A 7,612-nucleotide genomic window follows, 5' to 3' on the forward strand; every position below is an offset into this window, starting at 1 on the left:
TTTTTTCATATTCTCTTGGTGTATCATTTGCATGCTGCATGAATTTCCTACCACCATCTTAAGAACAAAATCATGTCTGTTTATAGTACGGTAATTCCAATGCTTAACACACTGCTTGCATACAGCAGTTTCTCAATAAATACGTTGAAATGAAGAAATGAATGCATATATATTTTATAAGAGATATCCTGTTTATTTTCTCTTGTACTTCTGACACCCTATCAGTTTTATTCTGATAAAAGAGAATAAAGATCTCCAGAAATGTTTCATATATTGTGTCATCCCATGTCTAACCATGGCATTAAATAACAGAGGGATCCGAAATAATACCTAGTTACTTTGCTTATGGAGTAGGGATAAAAAGAGTAATACTAAAATAACATTTCAGGGTAGTATATGCTCTTGTATAGGTTAGGGGTTATAAATGTGTCAGACAGAAAATTTGAAATATTACTCAATAATTCTGTTTATAAAATAAATCTATATTGATTAGTTCAGCTAGTACTCACTTTGGTGATATTTCCATCAAGAGAAGATTGACATTAAGACACTATTATAATCTGTGATTCCAGATCTTCTTGTTCTTTCTTGAACAGCCAGGTCAAATTGAGAATCTGGGTTTTTATACATTCCTATGTCTGGTACTCTTTTTTTTTTTTTTTTTTTTTCCTATGTCTGGGACTCTTTACACAGGTCTCTGTCTGATTTGTACTTTCATTTCCTTTGGTCTTTGCTCAAATAAAAATAATGTCCTCTCCCTAACAATTCCTTGCCAGCTTTATTTACTTCATAGTATTTATTATCAACTAACATACTGTGTATCTGACTCGTTTATTTTTTTTCTTTGCCTCTTCTCTCCATTAGAGTGTAATCATAATATGCGCAAGGATTTCTGTTTCCTTTATTCACTGTGATATATATAGTGACTTAAAATCATCTGGCACAGAAAAGCAGTCAATATATTCTGACTGGAATTAACGAGCTTATCTTCAAGTATCATTCCTCAAAAAGCAACACAACAGAGAAACCTGTTTAGGCCACTTTTTCCTCATAAATTAAGCTTATGCCAATTATAGTAACATTATATTAAGTTCACTTTCAGTTAGTTAAGGTTCATCTGCCTGGGGATGGTTGCATCCTTATCTCAAGGTAACTGTGAACTTAAAGGGGGTAACAGGTTTGCATGATTATCTTTATCCTTCTAGAAGTTTTTCACCTAAGTTTGTTCAGTTTAGGTCTGACTCCATCACTCAATGATTTTCCCTTTGATTCTTACCTGAACACAACTATCAATACGGCACTGTCTTTGATCTTTACCAAGCAAAAACATAATATTTGTGACAATTTTTTTTATTTATGACAATTCTTGCATGTGACTAGTATACTTTACTAAACTTTTAATAGAATACATTATTCCATTATTATCCATGTATTCCATTTTAATGGAATACTTTTCTGGAATACATCACAGAAATGCTAATAACCAATTATATAGTGATCATTCTTGCTCTTAAAAGTACCCCAACTGGAGTTCTCCTCAGGTGGGCATAGTGGACACCCAGGACTCCACAATGATGTCATCTGTACCAGTGAATGAGAAGAAGCTCCTGGATTTCAAACTGGGAGACCTGTCAAGCTGGATACTGATGTGGAATTTTTCCCCGAAAGCCATTGCTGGAACATTTCAAAGAGGTTACTAGAGGTATTATGACAAGTATGTCAATGTGAAGAAAGGGGGCCTTGCTGGGATTTCTGTGGTGCTGGCATCTTATGGGCTTTTCAACTACTGTCATTCTTATAAAGAACTCAAACATGAGCAGCTACACAAATACCACTGAAGAGGGCCAGTGCGGAGGCACATTCTGCATTTGTGAACTTGACCTTTGCTTGGCATCCTTGAATCCTTTCATATCCTAATTGAGAATTAACACTCACAAAAAGATGACTGGTACACAGGGAAAAAATAGGACCCCAACTCATTTCTCTAACACAATTTCCAGGTCCTTGCCATATTGTCTCATCCTTCTCTAGCCCCTCTCTCGATGGTCTCTACCCTCTCCTTAATCCCAGACCCACATTTCTATTTATATATATTAAACAAAGCATTTTAAGGGTTTTAATTTTTTTTTGTCTTTAGTCAGTACAAACCCTCACATTTAGTTTCAGTAAAGTAGTTTATCAAGACACACTGTTAACAAAGTCACTTCTTACCCCAAGAGGAAATCTGGTAAACATCGTATTTACTCAGTATAAATTAAAAAAAAAAATAGCACATAGTCGTGTAACACCAAGTAAGTCAATGTGGGCTGTTTTGCTTTTTTCAATTGTGCTTCCCCTTAAAATACATACACTCACTTTGCTGAAACCACCAAGAGGCAGCTGTGTGGACAGATGGCCTGTGTTGACTACAGTGTAATAAACTATATTAAATGCAATTAACACATTTTCTTACTTCTAACAGGAAGTAGTTGAGTGTCATCTATTTCAGACCAAACTACCTTTTGGGTGTACACATGTACTCATAAATCCTCAGAAGCCATGCGTTTTTTAAGTGAGCACTTCTGTCAGCATTTATAAAAATGTCTAAACTTCTTGATGATAATTATTGCTAGTTATAAAAAATTAGAGAAAAAATATCCACACTGGCCATAATGATTTGATCAGGATGCTGGTTCAATGATGGTTTTACTTTAATAATTCATAGCTATTTAGAGTTTTTGTTAAATGGTCTTTGAGTAAAAAGATGTTTACTAAAGAAGCAACTAAATTTAATTTATGAGACAATTATGACAAAGGAAAAATAAATTTTCTTTTTTCCGGAAAATTTCTATCAATAAGGTCAAGTAAAATTTACAAAAATATAAAATGATAGGTTAATGTAAATCTCAGTGTGATAAAATACTATATGTTCTAAAATAATGAGTTTTCTCACTAAATACTAGTTCATGAGAATGTGCTCTGAAAGTTTCAGTTTTGAATGACAAGTTATTGATAATATATTAGAAATTATTGAAAATTAAAAAATCCAAATAAATACAATAACAATAAAAACTTGTTGAATATTCGCTACATCATTAAAAAAGATAAGCATATCACCAGTGTATCTACTATTACTGTCCTTACTCTGTAAAGGAGAAACCTAGATACAGAGAGAGTGAATAAATTGCCCAGGATTATAGTTTGAGTGTTTTGGGCTTCAGTTCTCAGCAATCTGAATCCAAATCACGAGCTCTTAACACCATGCTACAAAGCCTGCCAATATGAGTTCCAACTGTCTTTTGGATGTAAGACTGAAACCAGCCACTAAAGAGTTTGAAAAGCATTTGTTGATTACCTGAATTGTAACCTTTTCCTTTGTATGAAATGAATATTTTTCATAGTAACCCAGATGAACATTCAAATATTGCTTATAATATTACCTAAAATAAAAAGCAAATAAAATCTATACATGTTGAACCTAAAGCCTCCAGTTTGAAAATTAATGTGCAATATAAATACTTATAATCTATGTTTTATGTGGCATTTAGAGGGGAATAATACAATTTCTAAATCATTTTAGTAAAGATTTAAAATTATAATAAAAAGTATAACAATTTAAAATAATATAATTGAATCCTTAATAATTTACATGATGAAATTGTTCCAAATTAATGGACATTATTATGTATACAATTCCATTTTCCACAAGATCCATAATTTTCATACTTTTCTGTTTAGTATTATGTATATTTGAAAGCTGGACATCATTAAACCGTCTAACTATACATGGAAATCTGTATTACTGAAGTGACTTATTGTATATTTGTATAAATAAATACAAACCGTTTCAAGACATAGAATTCTCTGGAAGAGCTATCACTAGCTTTTACTTTTTAATATGTCCCTATTGAAGTTGTAATCTATAGCTTTGATATAAATTTGGTAACAACAGAAACTTTAAAGTTAAACAATTATCTATAATATATCATGGAAGAGGACTAAAGCATTCTGGATTATAACACATGAAAAGCATATTTTACAGATTTAAATGCAGCACCTTTATAAAGACTACCTCTTTAATACAAAAGTCAAAAATATCTATATCAATTTTTCATTCTCACTTATATTTATAAAATGTCAAAGGGAATCTATTTTGGATTTAAAATTCCTTTGATGTAGGGTGCCTAGGTGGCTCAGTTGGCTAAGTGTCTGATTCTTGGTTTCGCCTCAGGTCATGATCTCACAGTTCATGAGTTCAAGCCCCATATCAGGCTTTGCTCTGATATCTCTCTCCTCTCTCTGCTTCTCTCTGTTTCAAAAAAAAAAAAAAAACCTTAAAGAAATAAAATAAATAAATGGAATTAAAAATAAATATATAAATAAAATTACTTTGAAGTTTCTTCATGTGAAGAAATGGAATGGAATATGTGTTCTGAGATCAATCATGAAGCATCAAGGTTACTGAGCATTTGATGCCATCATTTTCAGTATTACTTTTTGAATATAAATGAACCATAAAGTAAATTACTGCAATCTCATATCCGAAGGTTGGAATTCATCTAATGCATCCTCAGCATTGTGGTAATAACAATAGAGGTACTAGAAAAAGCAGGCTGCCGTGAAAAAGACTGACACACATGGACAAATAGCAAAAAAATACGAGAAAAAAATAGCGGTGCCTGAGCGGCTCAGTTAGTTAAGTGGCCCACTCTTGATTTCCTGTCAGGTCATTATGTCATAGTTTGTGGGATTGAGCCCTGCATCAGGCTCTGCACTGACAGCACAGAGCCTGCTTGGGATTCTCTCTCTCCCTTTCTCTCTGCCCCTCCTTGCCTCTCTCAAAATAAATAAATAACTCTTTTAAAAAATTTGAGAAAAGATATACATGAAAGGTTAACAGTCAGTTACAAATTACGGTTGCTATAGGGATTGTAAGGAAATGTCCTTGGTAACAATTTATGGTGATAGATGTTAATTAGACTTATTGTGGTGACCATTTTGCAAAATATACCAATATTAAATTATTATGTTGTATACCCGAAACTAGTATTATATATTAATTATATCTAAATTGAAAAAAAATTTGGGGGCACTTGGGTGGCTGAGTCGATTAAGTGTCCAACTTTGGCTCAGGTCATGATCTCACGGTTTGTGAGTTTGAACCCTGCATCTGGCTTTGTGTTGACAGCTCAGAGCCTACAACCTGCTTTGGATTCTGTGTCGCCCCCTCTCTCTCTACCCCACCACCGCTCACACTCTTTCTCTCTCTCTCAAAAATAAATAAAGATTAAAAAAGAATAAAAAAAATATTTTTCTAGACTTTGTTCATGATGGCGTTTGTACACTTATTCTTCTTTTTGCTCCTGGTGGATAATTTTTCCACCTTCATTCAGTTTATCACTTAAAATCATATGGATCCATTTTCAAACATCTCAGCTTCTGTCTTGACCTTCAAAAAAACAAGGTAAATGATGTAATCTTCCTTCTACTACTTGCAATGTATTTCTGTATAGCCACGTTAAATTCTGTGTTCTTGTTTCTTTTATGTTACTATATATCTATTATCTTCAATGTTCCTTAATTTCATAAACTATAAACATACATCTTTGTCCATGGCCCTTTCTTGGCATAAAACGCAGATAATTCTATGAAGAATGCTGATACATATTTTAATTGGTCTTTAAAAAGTAATATTTTCCCTTAAAACATAGGGGGATTTAATTTAATAAAATGACCATTTTAATTTTACAAAACATCTCTTTCTTTCTTTATTCAGTGCTGTCTTTTCTAAAATATAGATTTAAGGTTTCATTTAACTTTCAGAGACTTTCTACAATATTTGGATTGAGTTTAAGAGATACTTTCCTAGAAACAACAACAACAAACAAAAATAGTCCAGGTCAAGGGAGATTAAAAGAGAAAGAGTCTTACCATTTGTATTTCCTACAAAGATCAAGCTGGAATAAAGATCTTAAATCCTCAAGGAATCTCTAAATGCATCACTATGAATCATCATCATCGTCATTTACTACTCATCGAGAATGAAATAAAGTTCATTATTTTTCATGAATTTCTTTGAAAAATATAATTGGAAAAATAACTTTAAATTTTATTTTATTTCTACCAATCTTTGGATGATTGCTACTGTTCATGATTACATTTCTTAAATATCATTAGTTATAAACTTAATTCAGACTCCCTAATTTATGCTATATACTGAGAAGATAGTATTATATGGAATAAAAACTCATAAAAAATGTCATTTTGAAGTTTTAGGATAATGATTAAAAGGTCTAGATAGTAGGGGGGCCTGGATGGCTCAGTCGGTTAAGCGTCTGACTTCGTCTCTGGTCCTGATCTTGCAGCCCGTGAGCTCGAGCCCTGCATCGGGCCCTGTGCTGACAGCTCAGAGCCTGGAGCCTACTTTGGATTCTGTGTCTCCCCCTATCCTCTGTCCCTGCCCTGCTCGTGCTCTGTCTTTCTCTCTCTCTCTCAAAAATAAATAAACATTAAAAAAATAAATAATAAAAAATAAAAATAAATAAAAAAGGTCTAGATAGTATTGTTTAGATTAACAAAGCAATATAAATTAAAATAATGTTTCAATGACCTCAATTTAACAAAATGTAAACATTGGCAATACTCAGTAATATTTCTGTAGGTTAGGAAGGAAAATTTAAACACTTTCCAAGGTGGTGTGGTCATATCTAACACAATTAAACTCGTCAATATCTGTTGATTCAGCAATTCCACATTAGGTATTAACCCTGTTGAAATACTCCCAAATCATTTCCCCATTTCAATTATTGTCAAAAAGATAATTTGTATCGGAATTATTTGGAATGTTAAAAATTCAGGAAATTAGTAAAGGAAAATATTTAAAGAAATTATGATTCACCAGCACAATTATATGTTATATAATTTATATTAAGCATATTCCAAATAATCTGTTAAAATAAAAATATAAAATTTAAGGGGCACCTGGATGGCTCAGTCGGTTGAACGTCCGACTTTGGCTCAGGTCATGATCTCCCGGTCTGTGAGTTCAAGCCCCTGTCGGGCTCTGTGCTGACAGCTCGGAGCCTGGAGCCTGCCTTGGATTCTGTGTCTCCCTCTCTCTCTGCCCCTCCCCCACTAATGCTCTGTCTCTCTCTGTCAAAAATAAATAAACATTAAAAAAATTTTAATATAAAATTAAAAATTTTATTTTCATAAAAAGTCACAATTTAGTATATATGTATATGTAACAACATTGAAGTCCATGGATAAAAAAATTCTGGAAAGATAAATATAAAAAGTACAGAGGACATGACTAAAGAATGAGATATAGATAGGTATACATATAGGATTAGGAAAAGGTGTAGGTATACATATATATATATCTATTTCTACATATTGTAATTTCAGATGGTATTTCAGTATTGGTGACTGCTAGAATCTACTCTGTTATTTGCTTGAGACAGCCAGAAATGAATCATATTCAACACAGTGATAGAGCATTTAAATGACTGAATTAGGCATTATTATGATGATCAAGATCAAAAATAGTTTTACTCTTTTAAAATCTAATTAAACATGGAAAATGAGATAGATATGTAAAATATGTAATTGAAATTCTAGGGGTCATTCATAA

The 7,612-nt window shown here is 32.5% G+C and overlaps 1 pseudogene; it reads left to right on the top strand.

Moving 5' to 3' along the window:
* The first annotated feature begins 1,571 nt into the window (after window positions 1-1,571).
* On the top strand, window positions 1,572-2,013 carry LOC106986962 (ATP synthase subunit f, mitochondrial-like; annotated as a pseudogene).
* Window positions 2,014-7,612: the final 5,599 nt, after the last annotated feature.

The sequence above is a fragment of the Acinonyx jubatus genome, chromosome B2 (genome assembly GCF_027475565.1).
Source record: "Acinonyx jubatus isolate Ajub_Pintada_27869175 chromosome B2, VMU_Ajub_asm_v1.0, whole genome shotgun sequence".
Classification (NCBI taxonomy): Eukaryota; Metazoa; Chordata; class Mammalia; order Carnivora; family Felidae; genus Acinonyx; species Acinonyx jubatus.